At 45.5% G+C, this 21060-nt stretch overlaps 1 long non-coding RNA gene across 1 annotated transcript in view; it reads right to left on the minus strand.

Moving 5' to 3' along the window:
• Nucleotides 1-2681: 2681 nt before the first annotated feature.
• The window catches only part of LOC130839052 (uncharacterized), a 30973-nt gene continuing 12594 nt past the window's right edge, over nt 2682-21060 (minus strand). Inside the window, exon 3 of the long non-coding RNA XR_009049759.1 lies at nt 2682-3343. This is a non-coding gene — a long non-coding RNA (uncharacterized LOC130839052). The remainder of the gene's footprint in view (nt 3344-21060) is intronic.

The following is a 21060-nucleotide window of genomic DNA, read 5'->3' on the forward strand; positions in this document are numbered from 1 at the left end:
AAACACCATCATAAGAAAACAAACCATCCTGGTTTGCCCAGGACTGAGGACTGTCCCGGATGCAGGATCAGCATTAAACAGGAGACTCCCAGGAAAACCAGGATGGTTGGGCACACACACAACAATCAGATTCCTAAGTGAGGCAGACCTGGTCTCTAAAAGTCAGTGCCATTCACAAAAAGTGGGGGGCTTCCTAGGTGGCGCAGTGGTTAAGAATCCACCTGCCAATGCAGGGGACATGGGTTCGATCCCTGCTCCAGGAAGATCCCACATGCCGCACAGCAACGAAGCCCATGCGTCACAACTATGGAGCCTGCGCTTTAGAGCCCGTGAGCCACAACTATTGAGACCATGTGCTGCAACTACGGAAGCCCATGCGCCTAGAGCCCATGCTCCACAACAAGAGGAGCCACGGCAATGAGGAGCCCACGCACCACAATGAAGAGGAGCTCCCATTTCACCGCAACTAAAAGAAAGCCCGCGCACAGCAAAAAAAAAAAAAAAAGACCCAACACAGCCAATTAAATAAATAAATAAATAAATTTATAGAAAAAAAAAAGTGGGGAGACTGTTCTAGATGAAAAGAGACCTCACTCAAATACAACATGTGAACTGGCCATAAAAGACATTGAGGGGACAGGTGGGGGAACCTGAATATAGAGCAGTCCTACTCAGCCAGCCCACACATGTAAATGAACCAGGTCACTAAGCACACAATTTAGTCCAGCTGATATATTTTTGGTAGTGAAACTTCCTAAATGAAGGATGTGGCACGCTGATACACACTCTGGCACAAGCTCCTTATCTCCCTATGAACCATCAAAGCAGTTTGCAGACCACACTTTGGGAAGCACTGGACTAGATACTGGATAACATTCGTAAAGATCAGTGAGGTACTGGAATTTCTTTTTTAGCTGGGCTTACAGTATTATGGTTATGGAGAAAAATGTCCTTATACTTAGAAGATGTATGCTGAGATGTTTAAAGGGGAAGTGTCATGGTGTCTACCACTTACTTTCAAATGGTTTATCAAAGAACAGACACACACACAGATGAAGCAAATATGGCAAAATGTTAACTTTTGTTGAGTCTTGGCAGTGGATATACTTGTGTTCATTGTACTATTCTTTCAACTTTCTTGTATGTTTAAAGTTTTCATTATAAAAAGGACGAAAACATGATTCTAAAATCATCTTATTTACAATATGTAACACTAACAGAATCACCAGGAAGCTGATTATCTACAGCTAATCTTATATTTATTCATTAGATATTCCTTAGGGGATAGCTAAGTTAAAAACAGAAAAATGAGCTGTTAGCCAAAACAAGAAAAGCACAACCCAAGCTGAGGAAACAGAATGTAGAAAGGACCAGAATGGAAGAAATTTGTCTTTTTCAAGGAAAGAAACTCAATGTGTATAGAAAAATGACGCTACCCAGATTATGAAGGGTCTTTGAGGCTACATGAAGAATCGGGGACTTAATTTTAAAAGAAGTCCATGACAGATTTCAAGCACTGGAGAAACACAATGAGATTGGCATTTCAGAAAACTCACTCTGGCTCTAGAGACTGGAATGGATGGGGGCAACAGCGAATACAGCAGCACAAGTTGGGAAGATGGCCCTTTCAGGAAGAATTTGGTGAGAGAGGATGGTAACCTGCAGGGATGGAAACTTGGTGATACACTGCATGTGGGCAGAGGGTATAGGAGAAGAAGGACTCATTCCCAGGCTTCTGGCTTGAGTGACCAAGGAGATTGGTATATTCATCAAAATTGGAAATATGGTTTGGGGGAAAGATGAGGAGCATGCAACATTAGATATGAGTTCAGAGTACCTAGGAGATTCCCAGGTGGAATCCACCTTGTAGGCAGTTGGCTATGAGAATGAGCAAGATAACTCTGGCTTCCAGTTTACATAAATAATAGATGGGATTGCCATTTACAAATATGGGGAACAAAGGAGGAGAAAATAAAAGTCACTTTACACTTCTGCTTTACATTAAGATGTTTCAGTTATAAAAATAATATTTATATAAAATAAAAAATAGGGAAATGGAAAGATACAATGTATATGATATATAAATATATAATAATATTTACATAAAAGGGAATAGGGAAATTGAAATAAAATTTATCTGACTACCATTAATCAACACTTTTTATCATTTTAGATTATTTCCTTCTAATATTTTTTATATAGATATTTATATAGTAGCTTTAAGAGCCTTATTTTTCTGAGAAAGAGGCTTCTCTAGAGATATTTAGGATTGAGAATTAAAAACACTAGCTGACCTGATATCAGTTTGTAAATCAGACAGTGCTGAGTTACAAGTCCTTAGGCTATTACGATTCAAAACATAATTTAATTGTTGGGCACGTATCCCATAACAACTCCACAGCTGAAGAAATCATGACTAGAGAATGTCAGTTTCAATATCCAGTTTATTATAGTATATATATACTGGATCATTAGGGGATTCTGGAGCTTTCTGCCTCCATACTACAAAGCACAATTACAGGTATTCAGTGTCTTCTTTGATGGTCTCCCTTCCCATAGGGTCTCTACTACAACCACTTCTCCCTCCATAGGTGAGAGCTAATTGGCGGTATTGCTCTTCAGTGTAACCACATTTTTAAAGGCTGTTCTGGAAGCCTCAAAGCTCAGAAAACCCAAAGGAATGAATCTCTACTGAGATCACGCAGTCACTCTGTAATCGCTTCAAAGCTTACTCTGCTTTTTAAAAAAGCTAGACTTGTTTCTAGTTCTAATCTTTGTCTCCTTCATGAATGCAGAACACATCTAGTAAAATTTCTGGGCAGATATAGTAACCCAGGTCAATGTGACATTATGACCAGATACAGAGAAAAGCTCAGCTGTCACCCCACCTCAGGCAGAGCCAGACAGAGGAGACAGACTATATAGACTAGGATCAAGGGAGCCATAACAGGCTGACAGCAAAAGGAAGGAACAGTCCAGATCCAGGGCCAAGGAGTGGTCACAACCAGGCAAACATGCAAGAGAGCCAGCAAACCTGAAAACTAAGGTTAGAAATGAGCCTCAGGTAGGAGACCCACTGTATTCTTCCTGCTCAGGATCCAAAGATTGGTTTCCCTGGTAATGCTCTCAGGGTCTGCGAGGTAGCAATATGCCGAACCTGCAAGTTACTTGACACTTCAGCCTTAACAAAGAACCTGCAGGCTTGTAGGAGGCTGCTTATCGAGTGAAGAGAAGCACGAGTTCGCAGTGCGGGGTGTGAGGGAACAGATCCACGGGCACAGCTTGTCTTAGGACGAAAGGCTCGCCGAGGAGCTTCTTAGCAGAGTTTGGAGGACAGCACAACCTGTAGAAACAGATCATAATATCAGTTTAAGAAACCAAGGAGAAACTACAGGGACACAATTCCTTAAAATTTAAGTCCTTCCTCTGTGTTCCCACAGCCCTCTGTGTTTCTCCCTGTAACAGCATTTATCATATTTAATGTAACTACCTGGGTTTTTTTAACCATCTTCCTCATGGGAGTATATCATCTTTTGGAGGGTAGAAACGAGGCAAAAACTGCTTATTTTTCATCTCTGTGTTCTCAGTGTGTGACACAGAGTAAGGGTTCAATGGTGAATGGAGCAAGGGGCCTGAGTCATACACTTTTCTGTATGATTTGTACATATGTAATATACATTACTGAATTATTCGATTGAAATTTTTCAAAGCAAATTATTTTTTCCCTGATTTCACGGAAGTCAGGTAAAAATGAGAACAAAAATTCACCTATAAACTCACCATTCAGAGAAGAACACCGCTGCTAAGTTTTCAGGATATATCTTTCCAAATATGTACATTTAAATTGGTTTCTTAAAGTGGAGTCACACTGTACGTATTACACATACTGCTTTACAACAGTTTCTTCACATAATAATGCATCATGAGCATCTCTCTACTATATTATATGTAGTTACCTCACTTTTATTAGCTATATGGTATTTCATTAAATAAATGTAATGTTGTTTATTTATCTATTCTTTGCTATTGGAAATGTAAGCTGTTTCTAACCTTTTGCTATTTCAAAAAGTCCCTTCATGAATATTCTTATAGTTATATCTTCACACACATTTTTAGTTATTTAGTGGAACTGCTGAGTTGAAGGGCCTACATGTTTTTAAGACCCTAAGATATGTACGACTAAATAGCTGTTTAAAAAGGTTGTACTAATTTACACTCAAACCAACAAAGCAGAAGAGTTCTTGTTTCCCTCGCTAACACTCAGTAGTTTCAATAGCACTGTCCTATTAAAACAAGGAACAAGACAAGATATTCACTAGCATTCCTACACTGGAACATCTTCTTATCCAATGTAACAACAACAACAACAAAAAGTATTGTAAGGAGAGAGACAAAACTGTTTTTATATGGTGATCATATGGCCAGCTACCAATAAAATGCAAGAGAATCAACTGGAAAACATATTAAACAGATAAAAGAATAGGTAGCTTGACACAAAATCAGCAATAACCAGTTAGAAATATCATGAAAAAGGTCCCTTTCATCGTAGCAATAGAAACTTTACAGTATCTCGTATTAATCTGAAGAAAAAAGACCTATATTGGGAAAAAATATGACTATTTTTAGAGAATGACATAAGCCTAGAGTAAATGAAGAGACAGGTCACATACCTGGACAGAAAAAAATACTGTAAAGCTTTCAATTCTCTGTAAATTAATTAATAAACTGGAATCAATAAATTCCAATCACAAGCCCAAAAGAGTATTTTTGATAGGTTGATTCTAGAGTTCTGTTAGAAAATACATGAAAGAGCACATATCCTTTCACCCAGCAATTCCACATCAGGGATTTATCTAATATATATAGTATCACATACACTTATCACATATACATAGTTACTACACAAATATGCAAAGATACATGCACAAGGACATTCACTGTAATATTGTGGTAACAACAGAGTAGAAACAACCTTAAAGTTCATTAGCAAGGGACAAGTTAAATGATATAAGTTAAAACTATATAGCCTATTTTAAAAATTAAGTAGGCCTAGAAGTACTGATGTAGATTCTACATCATTGTAGAACAATCTCTAAAATCTATTAAGTGATAAGCATTGTGAAGAACAGTGGGGTTTTTTAAAAAATTTTTTAATTGAAGTATCGTTCATTTACAATGTTGTGTTAGTTTCAGGTGTACAGCAAAGTGATTTAGTTTTATAAATATATATATACACACATATATATACTTTTTTTTTGGGGGGGGTACATCAGGTTCAATCATCTGTTTTTATACACATATCCCCGTATTCCCTCCCTTCCTTGACTCCCCCCCCTCGAGTCCCCGCCACCCTCCCTGCCCCAGTCCTCTAAGGCATCTTCCATCCTCGAGTTGGACTCCCTTTGTTATACAACTTCCCACTGACTATTTTACAGTTGGTAGTATATATATGTCTGTGCTACTCTCTCGCTTCGTCTCAGCTTCCCCTTCACCCCCTGCCCCCTCCCATACCTCGAGTTCTCCAGTCCATTCTCTGTATCTGCATCCTTATTCTTGTCACTGAGTTCATCAGTACCATTTTTAGATTCCGTATATGTGAGTTAGCATACAATATTTGTCCTTCTCTTTCTGACTTACTTCACTCTGTATGACAGATTGTAGTTCTATCCACCTCATGACATATAGCTCCATCTCATCCCTTTTTATAGCTGAGTAATATTCCATTGTATATATATGCCACATCTTTATCCATTCATTTGTTGATGGGCATTTAGGTTGCTTCCATGTCCTGGCTATTGTAAAGAGTGCTGCAATAAACATGATGGTACATGTTTCTTTTGGGATTATGGTTTTCTTTGGATATATGCCCAGGAGTGGGATTACTGGATCATATGGTAGTTCTATTTGTAGTTTTTTAAGGAACCTCCAAATTGTTTTCCATAGTGGCTGTACCAACTTACATTCCCACCAACAGTGCAGGAGAGTTCCCTTTTCTCCACACCCTCTCCAACATTTGTGGTTTCCAGACTTTGTGATGATGGCCATTCTGATTGGTGTGAGGTGATACCTCATTGTGGCTTTGACTTGCATTTCTCTGATGATGAGTGATGTTGAGCATCTTTTCATGTGTTTGTTGGCCATCTGTATGTCTTCTTTGGAGAAATGTCTATTTAGGTCTTCTGCCCGGAATGGGCCCATTTAGAAGCAAATGGGACTGGGATGAATTCCAGCCCTCAGCTTCTCAGTGGTTAGGCCTGGAGTCACTGGAATCTCTTCTGTCTCACGCACTGGCTAGCTTTATTTTGGGCAGATCACTAAGAGGATTGCTTATCTGCAAAATGGGAGTGGTAGCCTTCCTCTGCCCACCTCAGAGAGCTCTGAGGTACAACAGAGACAACAGATAGAAACACGCTTTTTAAATGGGAGATTTCTGTACCCACTTGGATGAGACAAAGATAACAGGTGACTGGGGCCCTAAACTTCTTCTGCCTACTTAAGACAACCCTGGAGTTTCTTTTTCTCTTGTCTCCTGTTTAAGGAAGGGTTCATACCTGCTAGCAGGGAGGCTCCACTGATGTTTGCAAGAAAGGGATGGGAAAGGGATGAGGGAGAGAAAGCCCGGGCTCTTTGGCTGGGTGACAGAAAGGAGCTCCCCAGCAGCACGAATGTAGGTGGATTCTTTAAGAGGATTTCATTTTCTTTCAATTACTTTTGGTTGCTGATTTGTGCTTCTTTAAATGTGATTCTATGCTGAGAACGGAGCCATGTGAACCCTCAGACTTATTAGGGTTAAAAATACCAACAATTGGGCTTTCCTGGTAGCACAGTGTTTAGAATCCACCTGCCAATGCAGGGGACACGGGTTCAATCCCTGAGCCAGGAAGATCCCACAGGCCTCGGAGCAACTAAGCCCATGCGCCACAGCTACTGAGCCTGCACTTTAGAGCCCACGAGCCACAACGAATGAGCCCGTGCTCCACAACTACTGAAGCCCACGCACCTAGAGCCCATACTCTGCAACAAGAGAAGCCACTGCAATGAGAAGCCTGCACACCGCAACAAAGAGTAACCCCGCTCTCCACAACTAGAGAAAGCCCATGAGCAGCAACGAAGACCCAATGCAGCCAATAAATTAAAAAATAAAATAAAATAAAAAATTATTAAAAAAATATATATATATATAAACAATTACTATGCTCATTCCTGAGCCTTGTCAATAACTGCTTCAGTTACATAAGCTATGGAATAAAGCAACTGTTGAGTGGAAGCACTGCTCAGCCAGCAGGAGGGGGCATTTGGAAATACACATGGGGATGTTGGGTGGTCTCAGCACCCGGGGGATCCTACAGCATTTAGTGCCCAGGAGCCAGGGGTGAGGAAGGCTGTGTGGGGACAGCTGTACAGTGAAGCATCGCTCCCCATCCCAAAACACCCACACGTGTCCCACCAAGAAATGCGAGAGCTGAAGGTAAAGGAAGGCCCGACATCAACAGGGTAAAGTTAGCCTATGCAGACGAACTAGACCTTGTGGGACAGGGTGAAACCAAGCGACAAAAGAAGCAAGACTGTGGAATGGCTTTTCTTTTTTCAACCGTAGGAGTGAGGGAGCCTCTGGCAGGTCATGGTCAAGGTCTTGGTCCAAGATGCGCTGTGGATGGTACACACGTCAAAGTCCTGGTTATAAGGTCTCGTTATTATGTGAAAAGCCACAAGCAAATGGAACAAGAAGCAGAGCCAACCTGGCCTGGCCAGCTCCGCCCTGGGGGAGGGGTCTGTGCCACAGATTAAGAGGGACACCACTAAGGCCAGGCACGTGACTCACGTTCAAGCCTGGGCACCTGATGCCCTTCCACCCACACCACGCCAGCACTGTGGTTGGAAAAGAAGCCCCAGGATTCAGAGACCCCCAAAATCAGGAACTCAACTTCCAGCTGCACTGTGTAGAGGGTTTAGAGCCATCCGGGCAGCTGGCCCCTTGTATCACTCTCCCTGCCCTGATCCTGACCTCAGAGGGCTGGGACAGCACTGGGGGTAGGGCTGGATGGGGACTAGACCTTCCCTCAGCATCCCCATCTCACAGGTGAGACAAAAACAGGCGCACGTCCCCAGGACTTGCCAATCCAGGAAGGGACCCTAGAGTCCGTGCTCTTAAACCCTACCCTATACAGATTCTGTCTCCCCGAGTACACGGCCCAACAGGAGGATGCAGGGAACATGATCTTCTGTTCTGGCCCAGCCTCCACTTCCTCTCTCTAGTTACAGCCCCTTGATTTAGGCCCACCCTGAACTAGACCACTTCTCCTGCTTCTTCCTTGATTTGGGTCTAGGAGTTCCGATCCGCCCCCAACCACCGCCATCCTGCCAACACACACACACACACACACACACACACACACACACTCACACACACTCCCATGTGCTCAAGGCAGCCCTATCTGGATTCTGACATTCATGGCTAAAGACCCCAGCTGACTCAGTAGGCCCTTTCTACCCACAGGAGGCACGTGCCTTTGTTCATGCTGTTCCTTCTGCCTGAAATGCTTTTCCCCATCATATCACTACAACAACAATACTAACAAAATCAATTGTTCATATTTTCTGACACTTGATATGTTTTTGTTGAATGAGATGGCATGAATGAACAAGTGAATGAATGGTTCTTCACCCAGAGTGCAATGTATTAGATGATTGATAACATTCAGCATCGGTGAGGTTCTGGGGAAACAGCTTATACACTCATACACCGTTGGTTGGACTGCGGTGGGCAGTTTATTTGGAGGGCAAGTTGGTAGTTTGTAAAAATGCAAATACCTGTCAACTCTGCAATTCTGTTTCTAGACATTTATCCTAAACAAAAACACTAAGAGGCTGTGCACAGGGATGCTCGCTGCAGCACTCTTTGGAACAGGAAAAAAGTAAACACCACCCAAAGAAGCATCAGCTGAGTGGTTAAATAAACCATGGCACATCTACACCCCAGAGCACCAGGCAGCTATGTAAAAAATAAGGCAGCTCCACTCAAACAGATAGAGAAAGCATCCTAAAATATGCAGTTAAGAGAAAAATGCATGTCACAGAATAAGAAGTTTAAATAAATAAGCCCATTTATGTGAAAAATATAGGCACCATATAGGTACATACATTTGCAAATTTTTTAAAAAATAGGTCCTCAGATGAATCACGGTAACTGTAATGCTCACCTCTGGGGAACGATATGGGTTCGGAAGGGTCTAAAAGGAGACTTTATTCTACACAGCAGATTTTATCAAATCTAGGATACCACCGATTATAGCTGACACTAACATTTTATGTTCCAAAAGAGAAAAAACACTGCCAATTAAGACAGAATAATGTCCCCTATCTTTTAACTTTTTATTTTGGAATAATTACAAATGTATAGAAAAATCAAAGAAAAAAACAAAGCACAGAAACTTCGCACATACTTTTACTCAGCTTTGCCTAATGTCACCATGGACAGAACCTTACTACAATTAGAGAAACCAGGAAAGAAAACACTGATACAATATGGTGAAGTAATCTGCAGATCTTAGATGAATTTCACTAGTTTTCCCAAGTCTCCCAATCCAGGATGCCACACTGCACAGAGTTGTCACATAGTCTCCTCCAATTGGGGACAGTTCCTCAGTCTGCCTTTCATGGTGCTGATGTTTGAAAAATACTGATTAGTTAAATCTGCAGACTATACCTCAGTTTGGGTTTGTCTGTTGTTTTCTTATGATTAGACTGAGGTTATGCATTTTTATCAAGAATACAGCAAAAGAGATGTGACCTGCTCAGTGTACCATTTCATGGGGCACATGATGTCAGTCTGCCTTATTATTGGGGACGTTAAGCTTGATCACCCGATTCAGGTGGTGTCTGCCAGCTTTCTCCAGTATAACGTTACTATTTTTCCCTTTGTAATTAATACGTATCTTGTGGGAAGATACTTTGAGACTATGCAGACATCCTGCTTCTCATCAGGCTTTCGACCACTAATTTTAGCAACCACGGATGATGCCTGCCCACAGTTATTACTGTGGTATTTGCTTAACGATAATCTTCTATTTCCATCATCCCTTCTACATTTATTAATTGAAATTCTCCTGGAAGAAAAAGAGCTGTCTTTTCTTCTCCATTTACTTATGTATTCAATTACTTACTTTATTCTACAGATTATAATCAATTCCTATTACTATCTCATTGTTCTGATTGTGCCAGATTTGGCCATTGGGAGTTCCAAAAAGCTGGCTCTTGGGTCCTTTCACCATGTGCCCACCATTTTTTTGAGTCGTTTCTAATTTTCTAGCCCTATATGATGTTCCAACCTCATCTTGAATTTTTTCTGTCTCAATCACACGCGCAGGCGCGCGCGCACACACACACATTCCATATCTACGTATCTGTATATCTATTAAAAATCTGGAATTTATACTGATACCTCTAATTCCAATTCAACACCATGCAGTATATTCTAACTTCCCCCTTTATTTGTAAATTTGTAATTGTTTTTCTTCCACAATGAGAAACCTAGCTCTAATTATCCCCAACTTATTTATTTATTTATTTATTTATTTATTTATTTATTTATTTATTTATTTATAGCTGTGTTGGGTCTTCGTTGCTGTGCTGGCTTTCTCTAGTTGTGGCGAGCAGAGGCTACTCTTTGTTGCAGAGCATGGGCTCCATGCACACAGGCTTCAGTAGTTGTGGTGCACAGGTTTCAGCAGTTGTGGCGCATGGGCTTAGTTGCTCCGCGGCATGTGGGATCTTCCTGGACCAGGGCTCGAACCTGTGTCCCCTGCATTGGCAGGCGGATTTTTAACCACTGCACCACCAGGGAAGTCGCTCCCCAATATTTTTGTTTGTTCATTCCTAGTAGACACACAAAGTAATTTCAGAACTGCTACTTATATAATGAGTTCTTAGCATTCAGAACTTTTGGTACTTACTTTATTTTTTAGATATTTTATTCTTTTAGACTTAGACCCAAATTTTTAAAAAATATTTATTTGGCTGTGCTGGTTTTAGTTGCAGCACATGGGATCTTCATCTCTGTGTGTGGAATCTTTAGTTGTGGCATGAGGACTCTTAGCTGCAGCATGCATGTGGGATCTAGTTCCCTGACCAGGGATTGAACCCAGGCCCGGTGCATTGGGAGCTCCGAGTCTTAGCCACTGACCGCCAGGGAAGTCCCAGACCCAAGTTTTTAAAACCATCTACCACTCTTATAAATTTGCTTTTTAAGCATTGAAGTATAGTTGCTTATAACACTTGTAAATCCTTAAAAAAGAAAACATAGTGAAATAAATTGTGTCAGGTCTTCCTAAAACGTCTTCACATTCAGGGTCTGATGCCTCCAAATCACTCCGGCTTGAAGTTGCTGCTGGCTGTGCTTTTCCATGAAGTCCCTGCTCCTCTGACGTTAAGATCATCCGTGGTGCAGCATTTTGCAAGAGTGCTCCACTACTGAATCCAGGATTTCCCTCCAAGCTGCAAATTCTGGTGTACATGTGATGGCAAGGAGAGCAGTCCTGGTGCCCACCTCACCAACACAGACTGTAGTTTAGAGAGGTTATGAAAAAAAAGGTGCATCTTAGAGTTGCCATAACGTAGCTCTTTTTGTAAAACTTTCTTCTATTGAGGCACAGCACCAATGTGTGAATGCTGTTTATGTACACAGCGTGGTTCCAGGTATTAAACAAAGACATAATAAACCTCCAATCCCCAGACCAAGGGCAAGGGCAGACAGAACTGGAATCCCAACAACACGTTCATGTGAGCAGCTTCGGTACGGAGCCAGTAAAAAGTCCTACTGGGGCAGAGACTATTAACTGTCCTCCCAAATCTATTCTTCTCTTCTTCCTTAATAATAGATTCCCAAATTTTAGAAGAGCAGGTAGACAATGGGAATAAAGCCAATTTATGACCATGTGACCACAATCAGCCAGTTAGATGTAAATGGAAGGATGTGACTTTGGGATAGTGGTCTTAAAGGGAGGAGATATGCCATTCTTCAACCCTTCCTTCCTCTTGCTAGCTGGGATACAGATGTGATGGTGGGATCCTGAACAGCCATTTTGGACCCTGCGACTGGATACTAAAGGTGACAGACTGACAATACAGAAAAAGTCTATGTTCCTAAGAATCATGAAGTCACAATTCTAGATAGCCTATCTCTAGACTCTGCTTACGAAAGAGGGAAATACACTTTTATCTTGCTTAATCTATGTTTTAATTGAGGTATAACTCATTTACAATATTGTGTTAGTTTCAGGTGCTGGGCAAAGTGATTCAGTTTATATATATATATATATATATATATTTTTTTTTTAATTCTTTTCCCATATAGGTCATTACAGAGTACTGAGTAGAGTTCCCTGTGCTATACCGTAGGTCCCTGTTTATTTTATATATAGTAGTGTGTATATGTTAATCCCAAACTCCTAACTTATCCCTCCCCCCACTTTCCCCTTTGGTAACAATAAGTTTGTTTTCGATATCTGTGAGTCTGTTTCTGTTTTGTTGTTTTCTCTATTATTAACTTGGGTTTTCTGCCACATGTCATTGAAGCTAATCTAAACTCGGGACAATTTTCTTAGAGACCCAGCCTAACATGCTAAAGGAACCCAAAGAAAAGGAACAGGAGGTGGCTTGCCCAAGGGGACACAGGGACGTTCCAGGGCTGGCCCAGAGCCTGCAGCCTCCTGTCTGCAGCGGGCAGCAGTTTCGCTTCAAGGAGTGAGCCAGCACCTTCCACCCCACCCCTCACAAGCTCACAGTAACTGCATCAACACAAGTAACCATGACCCACATTCAAAGCTTAAAAAGCTCAGGTTGGCACTTTTGGCCACAAATTCTCATTTCTTTACCACAGGTGCCTCAATTCAGTCCTGTATCTTTGCCTAACTTGGCAAATGTCCCAGAAATACAGATACACTTGTCCTGGATATCTTTGTGTATGATTCAAAGGGTAAGCCAAGGCAACAAGCCTCCTCCAGCTCAGAGGTCTGCAATGTGGTCTGCAGGAAAGAGAGAGCCCGAAGGAACAGCCTTCTTACTGGGTATCCCTCTCCTGGAAAGCCCCCTTCCCCTCTGAACTGGCTCATGTATTTGTGTTTTGAAGAACACACTCACCTGGCAGAGAAGCACCCACTTCGAGCAATGCCCAGGGTCTTCCTGCCTCACATACGATGTCTGCAGAAGAGGGGCGCGGCTCAGCCTCAGGCCATTTCTTCTCATAACAGCACCTGGTTGTGGAAGGGGCACCCTGGCCCCATCCTCAGTCCATGTGCTACACAGATGACCACACCCCCGGGGGCGGCCAAGGGGCCCAGGCCTAAGTCCTTCATTCATTCACTCACCAGATACGGACTGAGCAGCTACCATGTGCCGGGCACTATTCTAGGCACTGGAGATAAAAGACTGATCATTACAGACAAAAAGTCCTGCCTTTGTGGAACTTTCAGGGGAGGGGTAGGCAAGCAATCAACAAATCTAAGTATATAAATATACAGACATGGCACGTGCACGGGGAAGCAATGTCACAGACGGGGAGAGAGCACGGGGCTGGGGGCTGCGATCTGAAAAGGTGACAAGAGCAAAGACACGTGAAGGAGGTGAGGGAGGCGGCCTTGTGGATACCTGGAAGAGCGCTCGGGGCAGAGGAGACAGCAAGCGCTCAGGCTGTGAGGCGGGTGTTTGCCTGGCGTGTTCAGGCGGATGTGAGGAAGCCAGCTGCAGCAGAAGGAGTCGGGGGAGATGGGGGCGGGGGCCCGGGGACCACGAGGGAAGGGCAGGGGCATCAGACCACGTTGAGTCTAAATGTTGTTAGAAAAACTCTGGCTTTTCCTGAGTGAGGTGCCTTGGAGGGTTTTGAGCAGTGGGATGATGTGATAGGATTTCCAGGTTCTGTGTGTAGAAAAGATGTAGGGGGTGAGGGTGGAAGCAGGGAGACCAGTCACTGCACTAATCCAGGAGAGAGACGGCATGGGGGAGGTGGCGGGATGTCCTCAGGTTCTGGGTATGTTCCGAGGGTAGAGCCAGCGGGAGCTGCGGATGGATGAGATGTGGGGTATGAGAGAGAGAAGAGTCAAGGGTGATTTGGGTTTCGTCCTGAGCCACCGGAGGGAGAGAGTTGCCATTCACGCGTCCAGAAGACCTAGGTAAAAGGAAGTTGGGGGAAAGCCCAGATGGTTTTAGCTTAGACCTGAGCCATGTGTGGCTGCAAACGGCAGGTGGTTACAAGAGTCTGCGCTTCAGGGGAGAGGCTGGGGCTGCAGACACCACCACAGAGGGTGCCTGAGCTCACGAGATAGATGAGGTCAGCGAGGGGGTGAGTGAGGACTGAGAAGCGGTCCCAGGATGAGGCCTAGAGAAAGGAGATGAGGAGAAAGCGCTGGAGGAGAGAGTGTGCAGGAGCAGCAGGGGAGGCAGGCGGGGCTGGGGAAACCAAGTGGACACAGCACACGACTCGGCCTCAGGGACAGTTCAGGGAGGGGTGTGGGCTCCAATCAGGGCAGGGCCTTTGCTGGAATCCTTGAGAAGCTCTTTGCTGGGGTTATCAGGAGGATGGTCTGTGAGCCAGCAGCCATTTTGCCACCATAAGGAAGGGACTGACTTGGGACCAAGCCAACCCAAAGAAGGGACCTGACAGGAGTTGGGGAGAGACAGACAGAGCCTGATGGCCTTGAGTGGCCCTAGGTCCACTGTGCTGCATAGACACCCGAGTTTCCCTTCTTTGCGTCACTCTAAGTTCAGTTTCTGTCACTTGCAACCAAGAGACTTAATATAACATCTAAGATCTTTTCTCCTGCATGGTCCAGAGAGGCCAAGCAAAGGCCAGCATCCAACCCACATGGGCATCCAGGTCCAGGTGTGGGGTCAGAGGGCTCATGGGCTTGGAGGCAGGGCTTCCCCACCACACTTGAATGGCAACGCCATGGTCAACTCTGGCAGTTCAGGCCTTCTCCAACCCAGGCACTTCCATCAGATGAATCGAAAGAAGCAATGGTAAAAAAAAAGGACTCCCAGAATGTTCTAGGGCCTGTGGTCTTCCTGGATGCCCACTTCAGATTGCAGGGGACCTCCAGGCCACCCCTGACCACTGCGCCTCCTTGCCCTGCCCCAGTATGCTGGGTTCACAGCAAACACTTTGGAGCTGCAAGGGCTTTGGGAGCAGTGGGCTTAGACCACTCACCTGATGGACAAGGAACAGGTGGTGCTCAGGTGGGACAGGCCAGGATTCTCACTTGCCCAGGACTGGAGCATCACCAGGCACACAGCGCCTGCCCTGCCCCCTTCCCCTCCATCATGCAAACTGAAAAACCATCTCGGTCCTCAAAGGTATTGGCTATGGGCTTCAGACATATGGTCACTCTGGTTGCAGTGTACCTTTCACCTGTGGTTCAGAGTTTAAAGCCCCTGAGGATTAAGGAAAGTTGGAAGGGCATGCCATGAGAGCTTTTCTGTTACAACACAGAGACCAGCTTTGTGTTAGGCGAGCAGAAACTCACGTCCTATCAACGCCTGCGCTTCTGCTTACAAAACAGTGTCACGATGCCCTCCCAGCTGATTCTCAGGACCACTCTGTGGGCTCAGCCAGGCTCAGCCCACGTTCAAACAGCAGGCCCTGATCAGAAGCAGGTTTCCAGACCCCAACCCTACGGCCATGAGGCCAGCCTCTGCTGAGGCCGAGGCACCAGGTCTGATCTGCACACACCCCTGCATTGGTTTCCTGGCGCTGCTATAACAAATCACCGCAACCTTGGTGGCTTCAAACAAGACCTGTCTATTGTCTTATATTTCTGGAGGTCTGAAGTCCAAAATCAGCAGCCCTGAGCTGAAATCAAGGTGTTGGCAGGACCACTCTCCCTCTGGAGGTTCTGGGGGAGGATCTGTTCTCCCTCCTTTTCCAGCTTCTAGAGCTGTGTCCCTTGCATTCCTTGACTGTGGCCCCTTCCTCCATGTGCAAGGCCGACAGTGGGAGCAAGGGAAGCACCTTGCTGCAGACGTCACATCACGTCTCCCTCCAGCTCCCTCTATGGGGATGTGTGTGGCTGCGTTTAGGGCTCCCTGGGATGATGCCCACCTCCAGATCCTTAACTTAACAACTGCAAAGTCCCTTGTGTCACAAAAAATAACATTCACAGATTCTAGGAATTAGGTTCTGAATATGTTTGGGGGCCACAATTCAGCCTAGCACACATGTACACACACACACACACACACACACACACCCCCATGACTCCATCTGTGTTAACCCTGTACTTATGGAAAGCCAACGTCAATATCTACGGTGAATGACTCTTCCTCTCTCGAGTTTTCAAAAATGTCACCTCCCACAACACTGGACTTCAGCTCTCCTTCAGAATTCCCGCAGGAATTCTGGTTTCATCAGAATCCTAGTGCTTAGCACTTTACCCTGTACATGTGTTAATTTTTCATTTTTAAAAATAGAACTTGAATTTCACACAATACATATTCACTGAGAAAAGTAAGAAAAACAGAAGAGCAAAAAGAAGTTAAAAATCACATACACGGGCTTCCTAGGTGGCACAGTGGTTAAGAATCTGCCTGCCAATGCAGGGGACACAGGTTCGATCCCTGCTCCAGGAAGATCCCACACGCCACGGAGCAACTAAGCCCGTGTGCCAAAAAAACAAAACAAAACAAAACAAAAAAATCACATACAATACTAGTAACCAGAGGAAACCGCTGTTAACATTTTTGCTTATCTCCTTTCACTTTCAGTGCTAATCTCTATACTGAAAAAGAGGTGGGTTTTGTTTGTTTGTTTGTTTGTTTTTAACAAAAAAGCACTGTTCTGAAACATCTTTTGGACTCTGGAGCCAGATATCCTGGTTCAAATTTCAGCCATTTACTTTCCACCTGTGTGACCTTAAGCAAGTTACTTAACCTCTCTGTGCTTCAGTTTCCTCATCTGTTAAAAGGAGGAAATAAGGGCTTCCTAGGTGGCGCAGTGGTTAAGAATCCGCCTGCCAATGCAGAGGTCACGGGTTCGATCCCAGCTCCAGGAAGATCCCACATGCCGCGGAGCAACTAAGCCCGTGTGCCACAAAAAAAAAAAAAAAAGGAGGAAATAACAGCACATACCTCGGAAGGCTGTTATGATGATGAATTAACATATAGAACGTGCTTAGGACTGTGCCTGGCACAAGACAAATGCCATGTAAGGGTGAGCTGTCACCATGTTATTACATGTATATAAGGGGACATCTGTTCAGGTGGGTAAATAACTTTTGGTGACATAATTCACAACAGCCTGGGGTTTCCTGTTTGTTTAATCTCCCCTACTATTAGGCATTTAGGTTGTCTCCAGTTTTGTTTTGTTTTTCTCTCCTATAAACAACTACGGGATAACATCCTTGAACAAACACCTCTGAACACATCTTTATTTGTTCTGAAAAATTCAACTGCTGGGTCACAGATCATACATATTTTTAAGCTTTCGATACATCATCGCCAACTTGCCCTTCTTGAAAGTTGACCAGTGGGACAACTTGCTCACCTCCCACACCCCGCTCAATGATCTGCTCCGCTCTCCCCTCCTCTAGCTGACCACGACCACATGTCCCCTCACACCATCAGTGCCCCAGTGAAGCAGTGAAGTTTACTAAAATGGATGAACTGGAAATTAGGATTCAGGGTCCTATTTTCAGCCTCCTGGGGGTGGGGGGGGTAAATCTATGCCTCAGTTTCCCCCGCATATAAATATATGGGTCAACACACCTGCCAACAATCAAACACTATTTTTAAAAAATTTTTGCCTTTATTCTATGGAAGATGTTTTTATTCAACATAGAATTTTAGGGTTTCTTTTTTGGTTGTTTTTGTCTCACCATGCAGCATGTGGGATCTTAGTTCCTGGACCAGGGATCGAACCTGTGCCCCCTGCATTGAGAGCTCGGAGTCTTAACCACTGGACCACAGGGGAAGTCCCTCAAACACTATTTAAATACACATTCCATGCATTAAAATGACACCAAAATTCCAGATTGAGCTGGCAAAAGTTTTGCTTTCTAATCACACATAAAGCATGTTTTTAAAAATTTCCACCGTCTAATACTGAGACTCCCAAGGGACTATTTCAGAGCCCCAAATCTGCCATTTTAGAGCTGACTCCGAACCATCTTGGAGACAGACTGTTGGAGTATAAATGCACTAAAACCGTTACCTTTCCACTTGCAAATAGACGAATGTCCCATTTTTCACCATCTCACTAAGAAATGAAAAAAAGGCACAGAGAGTCTCCCCTCTGAGGACTGCAGGGAGTTTGTGTGTGGGCAGGACAGAGCCCTGGGCTCCTTCTTACCATGCTAATGAGGAAGGGCCTTTATTCCCATTTTATTGATAAGGAGACTGAGGCTTGGAGAAATTAAGAATTTGCTCGGGAGCTGAGAAGCAGAGAGGAAACCATGACATTCACGTCCTCTGACTCGCACATCCCTGCCCTCCCCACCCTGGCAGGACTCTGTGAGAGCATCTGGAAACTATGTGCCGGCTGCCTAAGCCCTGCTCACCCATGAAGGAACGGCCCCTTCTCTCTGGAACAAGAAGACACGCTTGGGCTGCGCAGGACAACTCGTGGGCATCCTGCCCGCCCCGTAAGCGCGGGTGCCCGGCTCTGCCCACCTGCTGTCAGAGCTGTGGATGTCCGGCCAGCAGGGCCCAACCCCAGATGTTGTCTCCCCCGTCCCATGTGACGGGAGCCTGAGGCCAAAGCAGGGTGCCCCAGAGGCACGTCTCAGGGAGGCCTGGATTGTGTGGAGAACCTTGTGGAGGAACTTCCCTGAGGAAGGGAATCCAGGGACTGGAGCATAGCGGGAAGGGGAGGAGACCCCAGGACACAGAGGAGGCAGCTCAGGGACAACTGCCGTTTGCTGCCTGCCTGCCAGATGCTGCTGTCAATGTTTTACATACAGTCTCACAACGGTATGGAAGGTACCGCAATGAACCTATTTCAGATGAGGAAGTGACGTGTAGAACAGCTATGAGTCTGGCCCAGAGCCAGGCAGATAGAAACACATAGACTCAGGACTCAGATGTGAAACCCAGCTCCACCTCTTCTCAGCCATATGGCGTGAGGCCGAGACTGACCTCATTGGTAAAATGATCATATGATAATAAAATGGGAGAATGTGAAAATTATAAACAGCTAAATAAACATGAGTTTCACAAAAAGGTTCAGTGAAATAACTTCCTAATGCTGATGTGGGGGCAGGACCTGGAGACTTCTGAGAAATTATCCTGGAGTCGCTGCTCAGCCTGGACTCAGTCAACAATTATTGAGCACTTGCTGTATGCCACCACAACAAACTGGCCACCACCTTGTGAGCTGCTCATCATCCAACAGAGGAGACGGTCAGGATCTCACAGGTGCATATGACAGGGATAAAGTGAGTGGAGACAGATCCCAACTTCCTGGCAGCCAACCAGCCAGGGCAGGCGGAGTCCTCCATCACTGGGACAGCCGAGACCAAGGAACCCGAGGGGAGAGGAAGCCCTCGAGACGCCCACCAGGGCCAGGTCCCATCGGGGTGTGTCACCTGTGCTATCTCAGCGAGCCTCACGCCAGCTCTCAGAGGGAGGGGTCAATAGTTCCATCTCTAAGATGAGAAAACTGAAGTCAGAGAGGTTAAGTAACCTATCTGAAATCACACAGCTGGCTAGTACTGGGGCTGGGATTTGAACCCAGATCAATGGGATGGGGAAGAGGATGGGAGGGAGTTGGAGAAAAAGCGAAGGCTGGAAAAACCACTGAGGGTGATGCCCTGTCTCCCAGGGCCTGGTGAGAGGTGCAATGGGAGCCCGAGACTGATGACAGTGTCCAAGGGAGTCCTGTTCCAGCCTGGCCAGGGGCATAGAGAGTCTGCGAGAACCAGGTGAGCGTGTCTGATGAGGGAGGAGGGACCCTGACCCACGTACCCAGAAGATGAGGGTACTCTGTACGGGGACCCCGCTGGAGCCCCCATGCATGTCTCCCACAGACATTCCTTCTCCAGTTCCTTCTGGGGCTGGAAGAGGAGAAACGGAAGGATCTAGGAGTTCTGTCCTGTATGCTGGGCTCTAAAAACCCATGGGGTGGTGAAAATTTCCCTGTGGGGCATTAACACGTTCGGCCGCCCATGCAGTGCCCTCTGAGGTCAGGAGGACTGGCCCGCCTCAGGTGAGCGCTACAAGGAAAGTTGGCAAGGGATTGGCGGGGGTACCAGCCCCATGGCTAACGGGACTCAGACCTGGCACTTCTGAGCGCCTGGCCAGCGTTTCCAGTGCCCTAGGAGCAGCGCCCACCTTCTCCACTCTCTGAGCCTGGCATGAGGCAAGGAGTGGCCACTGCTACTTAAACACGTACCCACAGCCCAAAACGTCACCCACCGCCTACCCTACCCCGTCCCACATACTCCAGACCCTCCAGCCTCCGCTTCACATCACATCACTCCCAGTTCAAGCCTCCTCTCACATCCTAGGGCCTCTGCATATCCTGGTCTCTCCATCCTTCAGCCTGTAATGCCACCTCCCATTCTATTAATAAAAATTCTGTCTTTTAGGGTCCAGTTCAAAAGCTGCCAGGTGCTCAAATCGATCTGCTCCCCTCCTGCCCCCACCTCAGACTCCAGCCTGTTTCTTGAGTGTGTCCCCACACTGCTGCCCCCTTCCGTGTCTTGTAACAGGGCTCCCGGGCTCTGTTCCCTTGCACCAGATGGTAAGGTCCTCCAGATCAGAGATCACACCTCCCAGGTACCAGAGGCTGGATGGATCCATGTGTCCACCCAGTACACACTGAGTGAGCACCTCCACAGCCCAGGACCTGGTGGGATCTGGGCTTCCTGACTGTTTCCCTTTCCTAGCCCCCATCCTCCTGTTCAGGTCTCTTCACCCCTTTACCCTGGGAAGACCTGTACAGTTTGCCCTTCCTGCCTGGGAGAGTGCTCCACCGTTCAGCCCCCGGTCCCCTCTCCTGCCTCCCCTTCTGGGCAGACCCAGCATCCTCTGTTATCTCCAGCCACAGCACCCAGGATACGGTGTCCAGTGGGGTGT

Source organism: Hippopotamus amphibius, chromosome 16 (genome assembly GCF_030028045.1).
Source record: "Hippopotamus amphibius kiboko isolate mHipAmp2 chromosome 16, mHipAmp2.hap2, whole genome shotgun sequence".
NCBI lineage: Eukaryota > Metazoa > Chordata > Mammalia > Artiodactyla > Hippopotamidae > Hippopotamus > Hippopotamus amphibius.